At 44.8% G+C, this 25298-nt stretch overlaps 1 protein-coding gene across 6 annotated transcripts in view; it reads right to left on the reverse strand.

Annotated features, from left to right (window-relative positions):
- The window catches only part of ADAD1 (adenosine deaminase domain containing 1), a 2301686-nt gene that overhangs the window by 480102 nt on the left and 1796286 nt on the right, over positions 1-25298 (reverse strand). The gene's annotated exons all lie outside the window — the stretch shown is intronic.

Here is a 25298-nt window from a genome sequence, read left to right on the forward strand (position 1 = left end):
TAGTACTATTTCCAAATTGTAATGACAGTATTTATTGCACTTTATGGATGTGCATAGGTAAGTTTTGGCTTCTGCTTTTTTGGTTGGTAAAAGCTGATCTGCACATATGCTGTTTGATCTTTTTCTCCTGTCCTATCTTTTAGCTCCTAATTCCTCTGGAATAGCAATGCCTATTCACAGCTAGGTTCAGAGGGGTCACCTTGATCTGCCAATCTCCCCTGGTTTTGTTTTTATATGGGCAGCTTTTTTATTTACATTAGGCACTTTCCCTAACAGTGGTATTACCTTTAGAACATTTTATCCAACTCCTGGTCAGTACATAGAAGTTAGTGCTAGCTATTAGTATTGTGTTTTGGCACTACAGTACTTCAGTTTATTTGGGCTGTTTTAAGTATCTGCACATCTTTGTGCATAATTAGTATATGGACTAAGTCCCCTTTATTTTAAGTTGCACATTACTGTGCATATCCAGTGTCAGTTTGTTATTAATATTGATTACTTTAATGGTTTTGAGGCTACTCTACAGTCATATGGAATACAAAATGCAGTACTTTGTTGCTAGGTATAGATCAACTATCTGAAATGTATAGCACTTGGTAAGTGAAGTTAGTGCACTACATTATTAGCTGCACTGACTGCCCTTTATTTATTTTTTTGGAGATTGCGGCTGTTAGATATGGTGACTAGATTGTTATTTTTATGTAACTTTGTAGTATGCTTCTGTGCCTGCATTCCACTTACAAGAATAGATAGTTATTTTTATGTAACTTTGTAATATGCTTCTGTGCCTGCGTTCCACTTATGAGAATAGATTGTTATTTTGATGTAACTTTGTAGTATGCTTCTGTGCCTGCGTTCCACTTATGAGAATAGATCATTATTTTTATGTAACTTTGTAGTATGCTTCTGTGCCTGCGTTCCACTTATGAGAATAGATCATTATTTTTATGTAACTTTGTAGTATGCTTCTGTGCCTGCGTTCCACTTATGAGAATAGATCGTTATTTTTATGTAACTTTGTAGTATGCTTCTGTGCCTGCATTCCATTTATGAGCAGCTTAGTCTAGATCTGGAGAAAATAGTGACACTCAGGGCTCTGTGGCTGAAGAGGAAGAGAGGCTGAAGTCTGAGGAAGTTTTATCAGTGCCAAGCAGGTTGAAAGCTGACATCTCAGTCTTAATGTTTGAGGAGGATAGCTTTTACTGCTCACGAGTAATGAGGGGAAAATAACTTTTCTGCGTGATGAATGTGTTAAGACAGCCCCTGATTCCAGTGCCCATTATAGAGGTGCCAGCTGAACATACTGCTGTAGACAATGATAATGTTAATTTCAGGTTTTAGCCAGGTTTCTGTCAGGATGACTATATCTGTGGAGTACAAGTATATGGTGGCATGGAGTTCATCCACCTTGTTTGATATACTTCTAATATTTACGCTTAGTAGAAGGAAGTCACTTGGCTTTCTATTGGCTGTGATTTGGGAGAAATTATGGTTTCTAGTCTGATTATGAGCAGTGTTGTTGGAGATGGTAGGGCCAGTGTTGGGGTGGATGTCTATACTTAGGGCTAGTTTTGATATGCATGAGGTTATTAGTTTTCTCAGTTTTTGAATGTGTTTGTTTACTAGGGAAATTGTATGATATGTGCTTTGTGGGTAATAGGTATGGTGGGAAGGTTACTATGTTGAGTTGTAGGGATGCTTTTTATTTGAGTAATTTAGTTGATAGAATATGTGTGGGGTGCATAGGGATGGTTCTTGAATTGGAGGGAGGGGAGCTGAGTGAGGTTGAGACAGGAGTTGTGCTGTGACTAGTAGTACAGTGGTAGTGGTTGAGTGGGGGAATGATGGAGTTTTGGTAGTATGTAAGATGAGTGTGTGTGTGTGTGTGTGTGTGTGTGTGTGTGTGTGTGGGGCTGCTTACAAGCCAAAGCAGAGTGCTCTCCAGGGGATAATGAATATTCGCTCATACCGGTAGACACATACTGAAAGTTAACTTTAGCTGTTTGTGTTTGCAGACAGTTTAGACCCGGACTGCTCTTTTCTTATAACAAAGTATCCACCGGTTGGATAAAAGATAAAGGTGGTACCACAGCTGAATATTTAGAGTGGTGTTAGGTTGGAGAGACTCTGCTTTGCATCGAGGGCATCCTGTTACAGAGCATGGAGATACTGTGAGACACATCTATCTCACCAACATGTCTCATTCATGTCACCCTTTGGGGGCATTTCAACTGTTGCATAAGTCTGATCAGATACATGTGGAAGGGGGCATTATACTCAAAGATCGGACTAATAAGGTCAAAAAATGGTGCAACTATGACTTCATTTGACATGGATGCCATGCCCTAACTTCTAAGTTGGGCGACATAGGATGACTGTCCTACTATTGTGAACACAGGTTGATGAAAGGCCATGTTATTATCTATATATGTTCCCAGATCCTTGGATACTGTGTCATCTGTTAGGGATTTCTTAGTCAAGGAGTACTTAGCCTGGGTAGCAGTTTAGCCAAAAAGCACTATATTGCACTTCTTGCCAATGAGTTATAGTACATGGCTTTGGAACAAGTTAGTTGTGGTAAACCCACTTGTAAGATGTTTGTGTCATGGGAGAATCTGTTATATGTCCCAATTATCCAGTCATCTGCAAGCTTACTTAGACTTTACGTCTCAGAAGTATACGACAAATAGGAGTGATCTCAACATGGAGCACTGAGGTACCTAGCTTGTGAATGGTCATTTAGTGGACATGGTATCAACAATCATGATTTCCTGAGTCCCGTCTGTGAGAAAGCTTGCAATCCAGTGAGATATGTAGCGGTTTATGGCCAAGTCATTGATTTTGTCAGCTTTACCTGAGTGGCATATTGTATCAAATGTCTTAGCCAGGTCCAGGTTGGTGTTACTGTGTGCACCGTTCCCCCGCATGCATTGCCTAAGTGCATTTCAGAAAAAAGTACAAGTTAAGTAGACATAGCCTTCTCTTAACTAAGGAAAATTCAGTGTGTGTCCAGTGTCTTTGAGCAGAACATTTCCCAATGAATTCAGTCTATTGCTTTGCATATTAGACTACTCAGACTCATAGGCTTGTAGTTTCTGGGATCATTTCATCATTCACCTCATAATACTGCCTGCTGGGTGAGACACTTGAGTATGTTTGTGATGTGACACATGTTGGCAGTGTGCATACAGCCGATCGTGGCCCTATTGTTCGGCCGGGCGAGTGGTACATCAAGGTCTGTACAATTGCACATACCTGTGACTACCACATGTTTGCTTTCACCCGGGTGAACATCAATTTCAGACCTGGCATTTGTCCACATGTTTCACCACAAAATACACTAGATCACAATGCGTCAAGGAATATCAGGAACACAGTAGTCACGAAAAAACAAGTTTAATGAAGCTTTCGGGTCTACACCCTTCTTCAGCACATAAAATCATCTTACATGGACTACATTTAAATAGAGGAACACTGAAAACACATGAATAAGCCAGCCATTCAGATAAGAATCACAATTAATTATGCAAATTATTTAAAAACACACCACATCTAAATATCTTGAATACTCTCCTATACTTATAAAATACATAAATAAATGCATACTATTAAATCCTGCATATAAAGCATAAAAACATTAAAAAAGGGGGGGGGCACAAAACAGTTATCATAAATTCTCCCTCTGCCGCTTAACCAACACTGGTTTTATATTTACTGTCCCATTTAGGCCAGGTGGTTTGTCAGCCTGTAAACGTACTATCCACTCATACTCCTTCAACAACAACATATTATCCAAATCACCACCTCTAATACCCATTTGCACCTTACAAATACACCTAAATTTAAATGTATGTGTTTGAAATTCATGCAGATGTCTGTACAACGTATTTGTCTCAACCTTCCTTTTAATTTCAGATCTGTGTTCTATTATTCAGTCTTTAAGCTTCCTAGATGTTTTCCCCACATAGAATGCATTACATAAAATACAATTAGCAAGGTAGACTAGCCTAGTGGTATTACAATCTGCTTGAGAAACAAATTCAAAACCCTCACCTGTTGTAGGGTGCTTGAAGCTACTATTATTATCATTTACATCAGAGCAACAGACACAATTATAACATTTAGAAGTGCCAATTCTAGTTCGTATAGGGACAGATTCGGTGAAAAAATCTTTATAACATAGAATTTGCTTAAATGTTTGACCGTTTCTAAAGGCAAACCTTGGTACTGGACCTAGTATATCTTTTAAGTCTGGTTGGGACATTAGAATTACCCAGTTCTTTTTGATTATTTTACAAACATCATTTGTATTAACATTATAAGTGGTAGTAAACCTAAGAACAGATTTATTAACCAACTTATCTCCTTCATTTCCTATTGTATAACCTAGGTGGTTCAAGGATACAGAACCAAAAACTGGTCTATAATGGCCCCTTCTTCCTTGTTTCACCTCTTCATAACTCATATTAACATCTCTAGGATGATAACCATTCTCAATAAACTCTTCCCTCATCCTCTCGGTTTCTTCCAAAAAAACACCTTCATCAGTTGTTAGTCTACTAACCCTTATCAGCTGTGATTTTATAATACCTCTATATATATGCATTGGACGCATGCTAGCAGTATTTAAATACCTTGCTGTATGTACATCCTTTCTATGCACCCTTGTTTCCAATCTACCTAATTGCTTATATAACCTTACATCTAAAAAATCTATTGTATCTAAGGAGAAATCCATCTTAAACTTAAGGAAGCACGTCGTTGTGTTGAGATAGGAAAGAAAACTTTCCAACTGAATCAAAGTCCCTTTCCAAATAAAAAAGTCATCCACAAATCTACAGTAGCAATCAAATAAAAGAGCATACTCATTATTCTCATTTAAAATATATTGCTTTTCCCATACATATAAAACTAAATTGGCAAAAGTATTCGTCACGGATGTGCCCATGGCCACCCCAGTTAACTGCTGATAAGGAACACCATCAAACATAAAAATATTCTTAGTTAAAACTAAATCTAATAGCAGACAGATATTCTCAATTTCATGTGCTTGTTCAAAAGATTGCATTGTTAAAAAACCTCTTATTGCCTCAATCCCATAATCTAATCTACTGGAATAACCGTAAAGAGTGATGCGATGTCCAGTGTGACCAAAAAATAGTCAGATCTAGTTTGGTCATTGAACCACATACCCAACTTTTCTAAAAAGTGTACCGTGTCCTTCAATACTGTCTCACATTTACATAAATATTTCCCTAGCACTTTCTGAAGTCTGAAGGGTTAGTCTCGGTAAGCCGTACATCTGGTGTATCCGAAGGCCCAGCCATCTCCACGTGGGAGTCAGAGGCGGCCTGTGGTTCCAAAGAAGCGGTCATCAGGGGCTGCTAAGGCGCCTCGCTGAAAAACGGAGAACCGGCGACTGGCCCAGAAGAGGCTTCATCATCAGTTTTGGGCCTCGGATGCCTGTCCTTCTCTTTGCGCTTTTTGTGTATCCCGGTCGCTGGTTGTTCCGACGGCATGGTGTAATTGAATTTTCTGCCAAAATAATGTCAGGCAAAATCAAACCGACGTTTAATAGTGCGCTTGTTAAACCTAGCACAAAACAGACAACCTGTGACGTTGTGGTCTGGGCCTAGGCATGGGATACAATAGGAATGGAAATCCTTATGAGGTATTTGCTTCCCACAAGAAATACAATTATTAACTTTTACTGACATCGGTCTGAGGCAAGAAAAAGTTTCCCCAACGGGGTACTTAGCTTTGTAGAAGACTTTGGTTCTGGATTCGGAATGAAAATCTCAGGAGTCGGCCGACCGGCACTTGCGAACTGCTTTTGCTTCAGGCACCACGCGGCAAGAAAGACTGAAGAAAATGGCATCGGCTGCATCTCATATACCCCTGGCACACTGACGTCAGGGAAGAGGCGACAGCAACTGACGCCGGACCAAGACTTTGGAACTCTGGCCGACTGAGGAACCGCCTGATGGCAGGATAACCCAAGTGTAATGACTGCAGCAGTGTAACACGATGAACATCCGTGTTTGCACGGTTTTGTGCGCCTGGCAGTGCCAGTTAGTTAGGGTTAAATTATTTCCAGCTCCACTAAGTCTCCTCTTCAGTTTTTCCCTTGAAACTAGTCTAACTCTCAACTTAAGCACTCAAAAAGCATCCTACAGCCAACACTTGCTCAGACCTAACAACAAGCACTAATATACCCTGACACTTGATTGCCCAGCAGGGCAAGGCTCTTTATTCACCCCTCACCAACCAAGCGACTAAGCAGCTCACCCTACTATTCAGGCATGACCAAAGGGCAATTTCAGGTGTACTCTCCAGTCCAGCTGGTGAATCTCGGTATCCTGAGGCAATGTTACAACTGCCTCATTTACACAGACAATCCTCTCCTCCTACCACAAAACACTAACATATGCAAGAGATGCAATTATACAGCCAAACTGGAGGCGAAACTGTTCTCCACCCAAGACTGGAACAGACAGTCAAGAGGAGAAGGTTAACACTTGCACCACACCTCCATCCACACACAGACCTACTAAACCAGCACTGGCAAAAAAATACACCTAAATACACAATCATACTCAGAGGCTCTAAATAAAAACCTGCAAAAGCATCAGAGACCTCCAAAGCAGACACCCAAACAACCCGCACCTCCGATCACAAACCATACAACTCATAAAACACAAAATCAGTGTGCCGCACAATCACAGCCCTTAAGGCGAAACAACATACCTAACACACTAGTAATAGGTGACTCTAAAGTCAGGCACACTGACATCCCACTCACTAGGCTGGACAAGCAGAAGGTTACTGTTAGCTGCCTGTCGGGAGCCAGAATCCGCCACATAACACAAGCACTCAGGTCACTCCAGAAAGTACAGTTTTGTACCTACCATAAATGTAGATGTCCGATAGATATGCAACTGCAGTCATAACATATGGGTTGTCCTGCCTCAGGCAGCCCTCGGTCGGCCGGATTCCAAAGTCTGGGTCCGGCGTCGGCCGGAGTCGCCTCCTCCCCGACGTCACAACGGCTGGAGTATAAAGGCATCGGCCAACGCCATCTTCTTCAGTGTTTCTTGCCCCAGATGCCAGGTGCCCTCCAAGGAAGGCTAAATTTTGTGAATGGATAAACAATTCCAGACATGCACAACAGTAATAAACAGATACACCATAAAAGGTACCCCCAGCTAATAGGAATAGGGGTAGTGGACCCTAAAAGGAAGATGCAGAGGGGTAGGAGGGAGGGAAAATCTGACTGCAGTTGCATATCTATCGGACATCTACATTTATGGTAGGTACAAAACTGTACCATGTCCTTCAAGAATGCAACTGCAGTCATAACATATGGGTTGAATACCATAGCCAAGCTGGGGGTGGTTGGAACTAATAAAGGGATGGTGTAGCTATAATGCCCTGCAGGACTGCCGAAGCAAAGCCTGCTCGGGATCTGGAGTATAAAGGCAGGTTGTAGTGCTTGGTAAATGTATGCACGGAGCTCCATGTAGCAGCCTCTAGAATGTCCTTTGTAGCCACTCCTCTTAGGAAAGCTGTGGATGTGGCTATAGCTCTGGTGGAGTGTGGCCTAATATTGGCTGGCACACCTTTTCCATGAAAGGAATAGCAGAATCTGATGCAGTGTCCAATCCATTTTGAAATTGTTTGTTTGGAGATTGCTTTTCCTTGAACTCCAGCCGCATAGGCTACGAACAGTTGGTCAGACTTTCTGGTGGTCTTTGTTCTGTCCAAGTAGTAGCGTAGTTGTCTGTGTATGTCCAAAGTATGCAGCAGCCTTTCCCCCTTGTTTTGAGGATTGGGGAAGAATGTAGACAGGTGAATGGCTTGATTTAGAGACCACCTGGAAATTACTTTTGGCATGAAAGAAGGATTGGTCCTTAGGGAGACTCTGTCCTGATGAAAAATGAGAAAGGGAGGTACTGCCATGAGTGCCTGTATCTCCGAGACTCTTCTTGCTGATGTTACTGCCAATAGGAAAACCGTTTTCCAGGAGAGAAATTGCATTTCTGCAGATGCTGCTGGTTCAAAGGGGGGAAGAGTTAATTTTTCCAAGACGAAATTGAGGTCCCATGCAGGTACTGGTGGTTTTCTGGGAGGTTTGATATTCTTTAGCCCTCTTAGAAACTGTCTTAGCAAGGGATGTGAGAACACAGGTGGATCACAATTGTATTTTGCTGAGATTGCTGAAGCGTGGATCTTTATGGAAGAATATGAGAGACCAGTATGAAACAACTCTGCCAAGTATTCTAATATCTGAGGTATGCTCAATACTGTTGCATCCTGACCCTTGTTGGCATTCCAGATGATGGATCTCTTCCATTTGGCTGAATAGGTCTTTCTGGTGGAAGGTCTGCGTGCTTCCAGTAGAATCTCTTGAACTTCTTTGGAAAGAGAGATATCAGAAGAAGTTATGGTAACCTCCAGGCTGTCAGATGCAATGTTTTCAGGTTTTGATGAACAGTCCTGTAATTGTGCTGGGTTAGAAGCAGAGGCCATAGAGGCAGAGGCCACGGCTTGGTCCGAGTTATGCTCAACAGCAATGGGTACCAGTGCTGCCTTGGCCAGTCTGGAGCTATCAAAATGCCTATTGGTCATTCTGCTTTGATCTTCAGTATCACCTTGGTCAGCAGTGGTAGATGAGGGAATGCATAAATTGTTAGGGAATTCCAGCTGAAGGAGAGAGCATCCGTTTTTCCAGGCTAGAGGATGGTGAGTTCTTGTACAAAACTTTTCCAGGTGATGGTTCAGGTGAGAAGCAAAGAGATCTATGCCCAGTCTCCCCCATGCCCTTGTTATTTGTGAGAAAATGTGAGGATGCAGCATCCATTCGTGTGGATCCAAGAAATTTTTGCTCAGCTTGTCCGCCAGAACATTGTCCTTGCCTGGCACAAACTGGGATTGTAAGTGGATCTTCAGGCTCAGGGACTTTTCCCAAAGAATCATTGCTAATCTGCAGAGGGGGTAAGAATGAGTGCCTCCCTGCTTGTTTATATACCACATAACCGTGGTGTTGTCTGTCCTTATTAGCAGATGTCCTTGTTGAAGTGATTTTTCGAAAGTCTCGATTGCACGTATCACTGCCAACATCTCTTTTTGATTTATGTGCAGATGCCTTTCCCTTGGGTTCCATTGCCCTTGGATGCATCTGTCCTCCATGTGCGCCCCCCCATCCATGATCTGAGGCGTCTGTTGTAATGATTTGACCTGCTTGAGGTATGTTGAAAGACATGCCTTGGTTTAACTGACTTGCTTGAGCCCACCACAAGAATTCTCTTTGCAGACATGGAATAAGTGGGATTACGTCCTCTAGGCTCTGACTGTGTTGTGACCATAAGCTTTTTAAGTACCATTGCAGCTTTCTCATATGAAGTCTTGCCAAAGGTATCAGAAGAATGCAGGATGCCATGAACCCCAGGGCCTGCAGGATTTTCCTTGCAGTCAGCTGGGAGAGCTTTGCTAGGCCTTTGAAGTAGTCTGGTAACTGCTCTTGTTTTTCCTCTGTGAGGAAGGCCATTTGTGTGTTTGTGTCCAGTTTGGCTCCCAGGAAAATAATCTGTTGGGATGGCAGTAGTCTTGATTTTTGAATGTTGACTGTGTATCCCAAGGCCTGTAGTAATTGAATGACATAGTCCAAGTTTGTTATCAAGGTTTGTTTGTTGTCTGCTTGAATCAGGCAGTCGTCCAGGTAGGGGTATATTTGAATCCCTGAGTCTGCAGTGTGCCACTACTGATGCCAGGCATTTCGTGAACACTCTGGGCACAGTAGATAAGCCAAACGGCAATGCTGAGAATTGATAATGCTCTGTTCCTGCAAGAAATCTGAGGTATCTTCTGCAACTGTGTCTGATTGGGACATGCAGGTATGCCTCCTTGAGGTCCAGAGTGACCAGCCAAGACCCCTTGCCCAGCATGGGAAGGAGTTGCTGTAACGTCAGCATTTTGAATTTTGGCACAATGAGAAAAGTATTTAGAGTAGACAAGTCCAGTATAGGCCTCCATTTGTTTTCTTTTCTTGGAACAAGGAACAGTCTTGAGTAAAATCCCTGGCCTTGTTCCTGAGGAGGGACCTTTTCTATTGCTTTTATGCTTAGCAGCTGTGAAACTTGAAAGAGTGCCTCTGCCCTTTGATGATGTGGCAGGTTTGGCATGCCTTGTCTTATTGGTAAAGTATGGAAGTGGAATCTGTATCCGTTGTCTATTAAATCCAGAATCCAGTTGTCCTTGGTTAAGATATGCCAGTTTGAGAATAAGGATAATTTTCCGCCTAAGGGTGCTTCTCTTTGAGCTTTGGTAGGCGGCATGAAAGTCAAGTCATTGTGATTGTCCTTGTGGTGCAGCTGGACTGGCTGCGCCACTTCTTTGATTTGGTGGTTGCCATTGGTGGCCCCTGTAGGAGCCTCGGTTTTGCCCTCTACCTCGAGCACGCCTGTTTTTTCCCCTTTGAAACCTGTCAGTGTCTGGAAAGGACCAATTCTTTGAAGGCCAATTCCTGCTGAATCTGGGTGGCTGAACCTGGAGGAAATCTTTAACTGTCTGGACTGATTTTGCCTTTTCCTCAATGGACTTCAACACATCTTGTGCATTAGCACCAAAAAGCTTTTGTTTTTCCAGAGGTGCATCAAGTAACTTTACTTTAACATGGTCTGGCAGTGGCTGTTCTTTTAACCAAGCATGTCTACGTATAACAGACCCTGTGTCATAGCTGCCCTACATGAAGCCTCCAATGCATCATAACCACACTGTAGAAAATGATTGCTAACCTGCTGAGTGTTATGGACCAGATCCTGCAATACCTTTCTATCAATAGACTCAGGAGAGGCTAGCTTTTTCTGCAAATCATCCAGTAAATAATCCTGGTACTGAAACATATGAAAAAGGCAGTTAAGTGACCTCATGGCAAGGGTGGTAGAGGTATAAACTTTCTTACCCCATCTCTCCAGGGACCTTGCTTCCCTATCCGCTGGCAATGGATTCTTGGCTGAGGAAGTAGCCACTCCTTTGTGGCCCTGTGAAATAGTTTCAAGATCCACAGAATGAGCCTTAAAAAGATGCTTGTGAGTGTCAGGGACCCTGTAATATCTGTCTGGCTTGACAGGAGCAGGAGGGAGAGAATCAGGGTTAGCACTGGAGTCGGAAAAGACATCATCCAGGACATCCATAGCTGGAGGGATAGCTAAAGGCCTGTGCTGGGGTAGCTTGAGGAAGGTACGTAGCCTTTTCCTAGAATCAGAAAATTCCTGACCCTGCCACTTAAAATGCTCCCTCATAGAGTGGAGGACTTCACCGAATGAAAAATCCTCTGGAGGAGAGGCAGAGGGAACTGACTCCTCAGCATCAGAGTCCTCATAGGCCTGGAAGGATTCTTCTTGTGTATCAGAATGCTCAGAATCCCCAGAGGCTTCATCTGAAGAGAGGTTGTCAGTCTGCTCAGTTCTAGGCCTTTTCTCTGCAGGCGGCTGAGAACCTCTGTCAGGGTGAGGCTGAGACCCCCTGATAAGAGAGATGAGGTCTGCAGCAAGAGACATGATCTGCTTATCAGAAGAAGGGGCCTGGCCAGAAGGTTTAGGATGGGCCTTGGCCTGGCTGGTGGCCTTGGCACGTGCAAAGACCTTGATGGACATGGATACAGGAGGCCTAGCTGCCCCACGTGCAGGAGTAACCTTGTCCACGAGTATGGTGTCGGGTAGATCCAGAACTTCGGTTTCTGGAGGAAAATCAATAACCGGCACCGGTGAAGTCTCCGGGACTGAAGGACGTGTTACCGCTGTGTTGTCGGCCTGGAGCGGTTGAATTACCGCTTCCGTAGGGACCGAAGCACTCGCGGAGGGCTTAGGGGAAATATCGGTAGAGGACGCGGGCCGCGGATGTCGGTCCCGGTCCTTGCGCTTTTTGGAAATTTGTGTTGCCGGTTGATCCGACGGCATGATATAAGCGAAGGATTCACCGAAAAAGTCTTCGGCAAATTCTGCCCGGCGCCTGAGGGTGCGCTTATTAAAGCAAGCACAGGCAGCACAGGCCGAGACGTCGTGGTCTGGGCCCAGGCAAGGGAGGCAGTAAGAATGGAAGTCCTTATGAGGTATTTGTTTACCACAAGACAAACAGTTATTAACTTTCTCAATTTGTTCTGACATCGGCTGAGGCAAGAAAAAATGTTCCCCAATGGGGTACTTAGCTTTTAGATGACTTTAGTAACTGAAACACAGGAGCTGACCGACCGGCACTGCTTCTGCTTCGGGCACCACGCGGCAAGAAAGACTGAAGAAGATGGCGTCGGCCGATGCCTTTATACTCCAGTCATTGTGATGTCGGAGAGGAGGCGACTCCAGCCGACGCCGGATCCAGACTTTGGAATCCGGCCGACCGAGGGCTGCCTGAGGCAGGACAACCCATATGTTATGACTGCAGTTGCATTCTTGAAGGACATCAAGTAGAAATATGACTCTGTCATCTGTCATTGTTCATGTTGGTGTGAATGACCTGAGACGTACCTCCCTGGACTACATGAAAAGAGACATGGAAGAGCTCTCTGATCATGTAGCCCAGGCTGGTATGACCCTGAGTAGCATCCTGCCCTCACCAAGAATGATACCTCAGTATAAAGAAAAAATGATCAATTTCAACAATTGGCTAAGCTTCTGGTGTCATTCAAAGGGGATCCAGTGTCTGTCAGACTGGGACGACATGCTCGACAAGCCACGTTGCTTCACAAGAGACAGCTTGCACCTGTCACCCCTAGGCTTTCGAATACTGGCCAAGGCTCTTGCTGCCCCCATAGTGCCGTTTTTAGGCAAGGCTCAATAGTCAAACCCACCTCCGTAAACAGCATGATTAACAAAAAACTGAGGGTTATGCTACTCAATGCCAGCAGTTTAAATCTCAAAATGCACGTGCTCGAAACACTCCTCAGTATGGAGAACGTTGACATCCATGCAGTAACTGAAACCTGGTTCAAGGCTCCAGAGAGCACCCCAGCACTACAACTCGTACCACGTTTTGGCCACAGAACACGGACCGAAACACAAAAGGAGGGGGTGTATCCATATTCATCAAGGATATCTACACCTCCAGGTTAGTGGCGCAGCATACCACCTCTCTGAGATCATCCATGTGCAACTAACATCGGGAAAATCTGCAATACAAATTGTGGCCTGCTACAGATCACCCTCCATGACCTAGGACCACCACTCCACCTTTCTGGAGACACTGGAAAACATGAAGGTCCTACCGAACACTGTGATATTGTATTTGGCTATTACAATTACCCTACCATTAACTGGGAAAACTACTCGAGTACAAACTCACAGGCCCAGCGCTTCCTGGAATTCATCAACTCAAATGCCCTGGATCAGCTGGTAAACTCCCCTACCAGAGGTGAAAACATATTGGACCTGGTCATCACAAACATGGGCGACAGGTGTTCCACACCGGAGGTCAACCCGTCACTGGTTAGATCAGACCATAAACTAATCACTCTGGATTTCCACACCCCACCACCACCCCCAACTAAGGAAACCACAGTAAAAAACTTTTCTAAAGCAAACTTCACCTTACTTAAGACAGAAGCGGTTAGTTTCACAGCCCTACGCTAAAGGATAATGCTGCCCAAGATGCAGAAACCTTTACAAATGCACTCTGTGAGCACCTACAAGGATGCATGGATCATACCATCCCTAGCAAAACCAAGACTCGCTCCTCTAACAGAAGGAAACCAGTCTGGTGGACTCCTGCCATAAACAGGCTATATAATAGGATGAAACTAGTTCAGAAAAAAGCAAATCCCAAGAAGGAAAGACATCCCTGATCAGTATAAGTAAGAAACTAAGGTCTCTCATAAAACCATCCAAGGCTAACTTCGAAAGATAAATAGCTAATGATTCAAAAGATAACCACAAAGCCTTCTTTAGCTATGTTAAGAATCGAAGTGGCAACTCGCAGATATGCACTGAACTAGTGAAAAATAGCACAAAATATACTGAATCTGATATTGCCAACATCCTGGCAGATAGATTCAATGCAAACTTCACCCCCCCTCTCCCCCAAAAGGGCCCACAACAATACCGGAAAAGTGTAGTGCCCCGGAGATCACAGACACACAGGTGAAAAAAAGAAGTTATGTATTCACCATAACGTTCCATGTATGTAGTCCATCTCGCCAAAAATTATTACTTGTGGGTTCCCGGCCGCTTTTAGAAAGCCTGAAAATTTCTGATTGGCTCGTAGCTAGGACGTATCCCATGGTGCATGAGCACACTCCCCAGATCTTGTTTGCTGCTAGTCTATATAAGGAGAAAAAGTAGAACAAAGGTTCGGAAGAATAAAACCCTAATAAAAGTGTCCTTTATGAAATAAACCACTGTAGAAAACTGTTTCTAGATCCTCCGGGAAGGGGGCTGGTGGGTGGATTCGTAATAATGTTCGGCGAGATGGACTATACACATGGAACGTTATGGTGAGTACATAACTTCGTTATGTTATGTAGTCCTATCTTGCCTCCATTATTACGTGTGGGACAGCGTTCCTAGCATCTTGTATGGGTGGCTCACTAGAAAATACTCCTGAGCACCGTGGAACCAAATGAGGGCCTACCCCTGGAAGTTAGGTCCGAGGGGTAGCCCATGTTGCTGCTGCACATATATTATCAATAGGAGTCCTGGCTTGGAAGGCAGCAGATGTAGGAAATGATCTGGTAGAATGTGCTTTGACTTTAAGGGGTAACTCTCTTCCCTCAGAAGTATAAATGAAAGAAATGCAGTTACAGATCCAGTTTGATAGTGTGACCTTAGAAAATGGCAAACCCATTCTTGTTTCAGCGAAGGAAATGAATAGCTGGTCTGATTTTCTAAATCCTTTAGTTCTGTGGATGTAGAAACTCAACTGCCTATGCACATCCAATTGGTGAAATTTATTCTCTGCTTTACTGGTGTGATTGGGGAAGAATACTGGCAATTCGATAGTTTGATTCAAGTGAAAATGGACGCAGACCTTGGGGATAAAGGAAGGATTCGTCCGGAGAGAGACCCTATCTTTGTAAAAAAATAAGTATGGAAGTTTAACTGATACAGCTTGCAGTTCGGAAACTCGTCTGGCTGAAGTTATCGACATCAGAAAAACAGTCTTCCACGACAGAAATTTTAGTTGACAGCTATGGGCTGGTTCAAAAGGTGGCAAAGTAAGTTTAGAAAGGACTAGATTTAGATCTCAGGGAGGAATGGGATTTTAAACGGGAGCCATCATAGAACCTTTGAGAAAGGTCTTGCAAAGTTTGTGGGACATAAGGTTAGAATAGTACAGTTGTGTACACTTACCATAAATGTAGATGTTCGAGTGTATTCACTGTTGCAGTCATTACATTTGGGTAATCCTTCTGGCAGGTTGCCCTCAGTCGGCCTGAACTCCAAAGTCTTGGGTCCTGTGTCGGCTGTCATCGCCCCTTCCCTGACGTCAGGTCGTCAGGGGTATAAAAGAAGCAGCCAATGCCATTTTCTTTAGTTTTTCTTGCCCCAGATGTCAGGTGCCCCCCAAAAAGGGTAGCCAAAATTTATATATGTATAATTACATGCACCAATATAAAATTCACCTTCATCGACAAGCAAATACACGACATAAGTTGTATAAATCAGAGAAGGAAAGATAGGTTCCATCAGAAGAGAAGGGGGATGGTGGGTGGGTAACCTGGACTGCAACAGTGAATACACTCGAACATCTACATTTATGGTAAGTGTACACAACTGTACTATGTTCTTTGTGTTTCACTGTTGCAGTCATTACATTTGGGTAGATTCCCAAAACTATGGTTGGGAGGCTGGAGCTAAACAGCATTAGGAGCGGCTATGAGACCCTGCAGAACTGCAGTGGCAAAGCCTGCCCTGGATTTAGAGTAGAGTGGCAGATGATAGTGCTTTGTAAAGGTGTGCACTGAACTCCAAGTAGCTGCCTCTAAAATGTCCTTGGTTGGTACTCCCCTGAGAAAGGCTGCTGAAGTGGCTGCAGCTCTGGTGGAATGTGGCCTAATGCCCTTAGGCATTGGCTTGCCATGGTATAAGTAGCAGAAACAAATGCAGTGGCCTATCCATTTTGAAATTGTCTGCTTTGAGATGGCCTTTCCTTGTGATCCTGCAGCATATGCCACTAGTAATTGCTCTTTCTGAAAACTCTGGTTCTGTCCAAGTAGAATCTAAGCTGTCTGTGTACGTCCAAAGAATGCAGAATTCTTTCCCCCTTATTCTGTGGATTAGGTAAAAAAGTTGGCAGATGAATGGTTTGGTTAAGAGCCACACTGGACACCACTTTAGGCATAAATGTTAGGTTTGTCCTCAGGGAGACCCTGTCCGGATAAAAAATGATAAAAGGTTCCACAGCCATGAGTGCCTGTAGTTCTGAAACTAGTCTTGCAAAAGTTCTTGCTAGGAGCAGAGCGGTTTTCCAAGATAAAAACGTTATATCAGCAGTAGCAGCTGGCTCAAAAGGAGGCAGGGTGAGTTTTTCCAAGACATAGTTGAGGTCCCATGCAGGCATTGGTGATCTCCTTGGAGGCCTTAAATTTCTGGCTCCTCTGAGGTACTGTTTTAATAAGGGATGAGAAAAGATTGGTGGCTCTGCATTGTAATGAGCCGAAATGGCAGAGGCATGAATTTTAATAGATTAGAAAGATAGGCCTTTGTCCAGCATCTCAGTTAAGTATTGTAAAATCTGAGGAATATTTGGCACAGCTCTATCTGTTCCTTGTGTCTGGTTCCAAGCACAGAATCTTTTCCATTTTCCAGCATAAGATTTTCTAGTACTAGGCCTCCTGGCTTCCAAAATGACATCCATCACAGCTTTGCTGAGAGGTGTGTTTTGTATGACTACATTATCCGCCATGCTGCCAGGTTTAATGTCCTGAGCTGGCTGTGCAGAATCTGATTGTTTTGCTGGGACAATAAATGTGGTACTTGAGGTAGGGTCCAAGCTGGGCATTGAGACAAGCTCCTTAATATTGGGTACCAGTGCTGGCGGGGCCAGTCTGGTGCAATCAGTATCATCTTTAGCTTCTCCTGTCTGACCTTTAGGAGTACCTTGGGGAGGAGAGGCAGAGGGGGAAAGGCATATACTGATAGGTTTTTCCAGCTGAAGGATAGGGCGTCCACTTTCCATGCTAGTCTGTGATAAATCCTTGTGCAGAATCTCTTACTTGGTAGTTGTGAGGAGAGGCAAATAGATCTATGTCCGGGCATCCCCACTTCCTTGTTATGCTGAAGACTTGTGGATCCATCTGCCACTCGTGGTGATCCATGAGGTTTCTGCTTAGTTTGTCTGCCAGAGTATTTTTCCTTCCTGGCAGGAATTGTGCCTGCAGATGTACTTGGTAAGTCAATGCTTAGTCTGCAAAGGGGGTAAGAATGTGTGCCCCCCTGCTTGTTTATATACCACATGACCGTGGTGTTGTCTGTCTTTATCAGTAGTTGTCCTGGTTGAAGTAGGTCCTTGAAGGCTGTGAGGGCATTTTGAACAGCTAGCATCTCTATTTGATGGATATGTAGATGCATTTGATTTGCGGTCCATGTTTCCTGAATGCATCTTCCTGCCATGAGGGTCCCCCAGGCATAATCTGATGCATCCGTTGTTAGTGTTTGCCTGGCTGGGGGTAATGTGAACGGCTGTCCCTTGTTTTGGTGACAAGCCTTTGCCCACCATTGAAACTCCTGTTGCAGGCAGGGAATGAGAGTAATTATAGTTTCCAGGCTGCGGCAATGCTGAGTCCAAACACTTTTTAGGTACCATTGAAGTTTCCTCATATGCAGTCTTGCATATGGAATTAGTAGGATGCAGGATGTCATGAAGCCTAAAGCCTGCAGAATATTTCTTACAGATAACTGGGCCTTTGTTGCTAACATTTTGAAGTAGGTAGTCAGTTGTCTTTGTTTGTCTGGTGTGAGATAAGCCATCTGGGCAGTTGTATTTAAGCTTGCACCCGGGAATATTATCTCTTGAGAGGGTACTAGTTTTGATTTCTTTTCGTTGACTGTGTACCCTAGGCATGTTAGAAGTTTTTTCACAAAAGCCAGATGCTGTAGAAGGATGTGCTTGTTCTCTTCTTGAATTAGACAGTTGTCCAAGTAAGGATATATTTGTATTCCTCTGACTGCAGAATGCAATTACTGGTGCCAGGCACTTTGTAAAGACCCTGGGTGCAGTAGATAAGACAAAGGACAGTGCAGAGAATTGGTAATGCATTGAGCCAGCCTTGAATCTGAGGTATCTTCTGCATATTTGTCTGATTGGGACATGCAGGTATGCCTCTTTTAGGTCTAAAGTTACAAGCCAAGCGTTCTTGCCCAGCATGGGCAGTAGCTGCTGCAAAGTCAACATTTTGAATTTTGGAATATCCAGGAATGTATTCAAAATCGATAGGTCCAGTATTGGCCTCCAGGCCTTGTCCTTTATGGGTACCAAGAACAGTCTTGAGTAAAACTCTTGTCCCTGCTCTTGCTCTGGTACTTGTTGAATAGCCCTCATGTCCATGAGGGATGAGACTTGTTTTTGTGCCTCTGTCCATTGATTTTTTGGCAGATCTGGCCAGCCGTTTGCCTTTGGCAGGGTATGGAAATGGAACTTGTAGCCTTGTGACACAATATTTAGAACCCACTTGTCCTGGGTTATAATGTGCCAATTTTGAGAAAAAAGTGCTAATTTTCCCCCTAAGGGTGCTACCAGGAAATAAGTGCTTGGTGCAGGCAGGGGGAAGTGATTGGGACTGTTTCCTGTAAGGTTGTGATTTGTCTTCTCCACTTTTGGAGGTAGAAGCACCCCATTGCTTTGACCTGTATGAACCTTGCGCCTGGGATCTGCCTCTAGGGCATCTGGGTCTGCCCCTTTGAGGTCTGTCTGACACAGGAAAGGATCAATTCTTTGTTGGCCAGTGTCTACTAAACCTAGGTGGCTGTATTTGTAAGAAATCTTTGACCGTTTGCATAGATTTAGCCTTGCCCTCAATTTTCTTTAACACCTCTTCTGCCTTAACACCAAACAAAGAATCATGCTGTAAAGGTGCATCTAATAATTTAACTTTAATATGATCAGGCAGATTTTGTTCCTTTAACCAAGCATGCCTTCAAATTACAGAACCTGTAACTGCAGCCCTGCAGGAGGCCTCTAAAGAATCAAAACCACATTGCAAAGTATGCTTTCCCACTTGTTCAGCTGCATGCAATATATCCTGCATTTCCTTGTTTTCTGCACATTCAGAATTTAACAACATTTTCTGTTTAAGCAATGCCATGACATGTTGCTGATATTTGAGCATATGAAACTGACAATTTAAGGCACTTATAGCCAAGGTAGCAGATGTGTAAACCTTTTTTCCCCATCTATCCAGTGCCCTAGAATTTCTGTCAGAAGGGGTAGGGTTTTCTGCAGCGGAAGCCTTAACACCCTTGGGACCCTGAGAAATAGTTTCTGGGTCTGCAGCAGGGTTTTTAAAAAGGAATTTATGTGAGTCTGGAACCCTGTAATATCTGTCGGGCTTAACAGTAGCTGGAGGTAAGGAGTCCGGGGTAAGGCTAGACTCCGAAAACACATCTACAATTTCCAACACAGGAGGGATGGCTAATGGCTTGTGCTGAGGTAGTAACAGGAAATCCCTGAGTCTCTTTTTAGACTCTGAAAAATCTTGGCTCTCCCAGTGGAAATGCTCCCTCAGGGTATGTCAGGTTCATAGGTTCATACTAGGCTATCTGCCCGAGGGCATTTACAAGCCTAGCCCATAGTTTTGTGGCTTACGCCACCCCTTTAGTTTGGAGAAACTATGCCCATTATTTTGCTGTGCCTCTGTCGAGCAGTGACACTGAGGTAACCCCTGGGGTGTATCTGCGATCTCCCATCCATTGGTCAAGATTCCTCTTGAACAAGGCCAGCCAGTAAGGTTTCTCAAAAGAATAATCCTCAGGAGGAGAAGCTGAAGGTATGGATTCTTCAGCATCAGAATCCTCATAGGGGGGAAAGAATATTCCTGATCAGAAGAGGAATCAGAAGAAATGGAAACCTGATCTGAAGACTCATAGTCAGTCTCCTGCCTAGGCCTCTTATCCGGAGGGGGATGGGAACCCCTGAAAAAGGTAATAGAGTCTTCGTCCATTTTGAGCATCTGTTTTTTGGGCATGGAGGCCTGCCCACGTGGCTCTTAAGGTTGCTTCTTTGCCTTTGAAGGTGCTTTAGTCTTTGCCATTGAAGTCGGTTTAATGTTTAGATGTTTGGGTCTGAATACACCCTCAGAAGCCGGTGCCTGCTCAGCGGCTCCGGACCCATCTGAAGGATTAGCGTCCGAGGCTCCAATACCTTGAGTTTCCAGCGGCATGGCCGACTCCACGTGGGAGTCAGTAGCGGCCTGCGACTCTAAAGTAGCGGTAGTCAGGGGCTGCGAAAGCGCCTCACTGAGAACCGGCGACTGGCTTAGGAGAAGCTTCGTTGTCGGTTTTGGGCCTCGGCTGTCTTTCTTTTTCTTTGCGTTTTTTGTGAACTCAGGTAGTCGGATGGCTTTCCGACGACATTTCTGGATAATTAAATCTGCGTCCAAAGTAGTTTACAGCAAAATCATACCGATGCTTAATAGTGCGTTGGTTAAATCTAGCACAAAACCGACAACCCAGAAAATTATGATCAGGGCCTAGGCAAGGAATACAGTAAGAATGAAAGTCCTTATGAGGTATTTGCTTTCCACAAGAAATACAATTATTAACTTTTTCTGACATCGGATCTGGAGCAAGAAAAAAGTTTCCTCATCAGGGTACTTATCTTTATAGAAGACTTCGGATCTGAAATTCGAACTCGAAAATCTCAGGAGTCGGCTGACCGGCACGTGCGAACTGCTTCTGCTTCAGGTACCCCGCAGCAAGAAAGACTAAAGAAAATGGCGTTGGCTGCTTCTTTTATACCCCTGACGACCTGACATCAGGGAAGGGGTGACGACAGCCGACGCAGGACCCAAGACTTTGGAATTCAGGCCGACTGAGGGCAACCTGCCAGCAGGATTACCCAAATATAATGACTGCAACAGTGAAACACGAAGAACGTCATTAATTCCCACATGAAAATTAGATATTGCTGCTAGCTGAACTATGAGTGTAGCAGCTGCTAATCCCTGGTGAAAAAGTTCTGATAGGAACTCTAAGACAATAGGAATAGGAGCTGTAAATGGATTAACCTTTTTGTTATCTGCCCATATAGAGAATCTCTTCCATTTACTGTTGTACACTTTTCTAGTTGAGGGCTTATGAGAAGAGGTAATGATATGGGTTACAGCTGGAGACAGATCGTGAAGCCTGACTAATGATGGAACTGGAGCAACCATGCTGTCAGTTTGAAAGTGTGGTGACAGAGATGAAGAAAACCTGATGTGTGTCAAGAGGTCTGGTACTGGGTCCAGAGTCCATGGAAAGTCTAACAGGTGAGGCCTGAGGAAAGGGAACCAAATCTGATGAGGCCAGTACGGAGGTATGAGGATCATCTTGCTTCCCAACAACATTGCTTTCTGTATAACCTTGGGAATGAGTGGAAAAGGAGGAAATGCATAAAGAAGTCCCAGGGGCCAATCAAGGACGAGTGCATCTCTTGGAGACTCTCCCGGAGGGGGAATGAGGGAGAAAAAGGTGCTGCATTTGGTGTTGATGGGGCTGGCAAAGAGATCGCAGCAGAGTTGTCCCCATTTGTGGAAGATCTGTTGGGCTACTTTCTGGTTCAAAGACCATTCGTGAGGTAACAAAATTGCCCTCCTTAGCAAGCTTGAGTGCTATCACGCTGGATGTCTCCGGGATGTGCGCGGCAATGAGAAAGCGCTGGGAAGAAATCACCCAGTTCCAAACTCGCAGGGCCTCTCGACATAAGGGGTAATATCTGGTTCCTCCTTGCTTGTTTAGATACCATACCACTGACATGTTCCGTCTGTCTGGATAGCTATCATCCCCAGAGGGAGAAAGTCGTGAAGTGCTTGCAATGCTGGAAGCACCGCTCTCATCTCTAGGACACTGATGTGCAGATGGGCCTCGTGATCTTGCCATGTGCCTTGGACAGTTCTGCCTAGATAATGTCCCCCCATCTGAGAGGTATCCGTGGTCACAGTGGCAACGAGTTGGTGCGGTACAAAGGGAGTCCCTGTGGAAAGGTGACCTGGCTGAATCAACCAACAGAGATCCTTTTTGCAAGAATCTGTGATTAGTATCTGGTGATGCAGGGGCAACTGCTGAAAAGACCACTGAGATGACAGGAGCCAATGGAGTACTCTCATATGTAGTCTTGCTAATGGTACCAATGTTATAGTGGAAGCCATTGTTCCAAGAAGTTGTAATGCCACCTTCGCTTTGACTCTTCGAAGGGGAACTAACCTGTAAATCTGCTGTGAAAGATTCTGTATTCTGTCTGTTGGTATCCGGCTATCATAGAAACCGTCTATGTTTGTTCCTATAAAGGTTATAGGTTGAGCGGGCAAAGTTAAGGATTTTTCCCAATTTATAGAGACTCACAACTGGGAACAGAGATTAATTGTGGAGTCTCTGGATTGAACTAAAAGATGACTGGTGGTGGCAGTCAGGAGCCAATCGCCCAGGAAAGGAAAAACTTGGATTCCCTGACGCCTCAGATGGGCTGTCACTACTGCCATGCATTTTGGTGAACACCTGGGGGGCTGTGGTGAGAGCAAAAGGCAGCGCCTGAAACTGGTAATGATTGGCTCCCAGCCGGAAGCGTAGAAAACTCCTTCATGCTTTGTCCACCTTGATGTGGTAGTTGGCATCTTGGAGATCTATAGAGCACATCCAATTTTCTTTCCCTAACAGAGGGAGTATGGATTGTAGAGTGACCATTCGGAACTTGGACTTCTTTACATACTCGTTTAACCTGCTGAGGTCTAAAATGGGTCTCCAGTCTCCTGTTCTTTTTGGAACTAAAAAGAATCTGGAGTATGTTCCAAATCCTGTCTGGTCTGCTGGGACCTTTTGGATGGCTCTTTTTAACAGCAGCTTTTCTATCTCTATAGCTGCTTGATCCCTGTGATTGGAAGGTACATCTGGGATCCTTTTGGGAGGGCGTGGTGGAAGGGAAAAGGGTATAAAGTAACCCCTAGTGATAATGTCTTGTACCCACTTGCCTTGGGTGATATTTAGCCAGGCTTCTAGGGTACAAAGACAGGTGACCTCCAACCGGCTCCAGAGACGTACAATCGGGTTCCACATCAGGAACGCTGATAGGGACGGTCACGAAAGGAATCGCAACCTCCCTGATTTTGTGGACCTCCCCTGCCTCAAGGGCGATGTCTACCATTTGTTCCTCCTCCCCTGCCTCTGAAGGAGGAATCACCCTGTGTATCCTGGAAAGATCTCTATGATTTCTTGAACCACATTTTACCACTCTTCTGATTTTTAGGGTAAGGTCTAGAAGGGATGGCAAAACGGACTCCCACAGCAGAGAGAGTCTTTCCTTCTTGTTCACACCTGGTAAGGGTATCTTTCACCTTGGGTCCAAAAAGAGAGGATCCGTCAACGGGAACATTGGTGAATGTAGACTTGAAAAGTTCAGCAAAACTGCATAGACGCATCCAGGAGTGTCTCCTTACGGAGACTCCTGAACCCGCCGCCCTACTCGCACCAACAGCTGTGTATGAGATCAGCCTCATGGAGGAGTTAACAATGGATGTTAAGGTAGCCAACTGAGTAGATACTGTAGATGGGACTCCTTCAGTAGTGGTAACTTGAAAAGTATTTCCTAACTCCTTCAGGAGATCTCTCTGAAGTCTCGTGAAGTGCAATAGATAATTCAGCAATCGGAGTGTAAAGATACGCTTCCCGTATCTATCCATCGTTTGGATTCCTTATTGGACGGATGGATAGAGGAAGAAGTCTCTGCTAGCTCCTTCTTAGTGACCGCTGCCACCACCATGGCATCTAAAGGTAAGCCCTTGGATAAAAATTCTTTGTCTTTTGCGGGGAAAAAAATTTGTTCGGCCTTCTTGGGACCAATTCCACGGCATCAGGAGTCTGCCATGCTTTCTGACTCACAAGATCCAGTAACTCGTCAAATTGGGGAGATATCATGAAGCTGAGGGTTGAGACCTGAAAGCCTTCAGGTACTCTGACTCCTCATCAGATTGGGTAACAGTGGGCCAGCCGCCTCTCTGTCTTAGGATCTCCAAGATGTCTGCAAAGGAGACATCTTCAGAGGACGACTTAGGGGACCCCTCTAACTCATCGAGGTCAGTGTCAGATGTGAGAGACTCATCAGGGAGATCTACATGCTTCCTCTTACGGAGGCCTCGGAAGATTGGGGGCCACCCGAGAGGGGGTCCTGAGGCTGTGGGTCTCTGCCATCCGGGGGAAGAGAAGATGCTGAGACTGTGGTTGGCGCTTGAGGGATTATAGCATTGGAACTTCTACATGGGGCAGATGAGCTATCCAGCATGCTCCTCATCTTCACGAAGACCGATTCCTCCTGCTCCAAAAGACACCTCGGTTCCAAAGAAACCAGGTGCCGACGGCTTCAGAAGGATCGGCTCCGAGAACAATGTAGGGTCCGAGCTCACTCGGGCCGACGCACCAAGGAGACGACTCAGCACTGAAGAAGTTCGGTTCCAAGTGTCCCCATTGGGGCCGACCAAGGAGCTTCGGACCCTAGACACTTCAGACGGCGCCAAGAGTGTCGGAGTGGAATTCGGATCTGAGACAACCACACGAGGTGCTGGAACTGAAGACTCCACTGTAGCCGGTACCGGCAATGTCGGCTCCGAAGTCCCAATCTGGGTTGGAGGAGGAATAAAAGCAGGAGAAAGAGTCGGCTCAGAGACCGAGTGGGTCGGAGCCGGTAAAAATTTTGGCAAGGCCAACGACTTGAGGAGTCTGAGCACCACTCTCTCTATGTCTTCTACAGATCGACTCCTGGAGGATCTGGAAGACAGCGTGGGTGGCCTTGTTCTCTGTAATATCGGCTATTTAAGGGTAAGGGAGACCAGTGGAATATCAGTTGACCGGCTTCGAAGAGGGCTGCTAGTGATCGGCACCGAAACACCTGCTACCGATACTGCAGGTTCTATGTCCAAAATCTCAATCGGCCCCGAAGACTGTGGTGCCGAAAAGAAAGATATCAACTCTGCTTTTTGTAACTTCTGTTGTGGTTCTGAGGCAGAAGCTGGAGCCGGAGAAGGCCGTTTTTAAGTTTTGCACTTATCCTTCCTAGAAGACTGCGACTTAGGAGAGGAAGACGAACTGGCTAGATCTTCTTCGAAGGAAGGTTTCAACAGACCTTTT

The sequence above is a fragment of the Protopterus annectens genome, chromosome 2.part0, assembly GCF_019279795.1.
Source record: "Protopterus annectens isolate FY-2018-M chromosome 2.part0, PAN1.0, whole genome shotgun sequence".
NCBI classification, from domain to species: Eukaryota; Metazoa; Chordata; order Ceratodontiformes; family Protopteridae; genus Protopterus; species Protopterus annectens.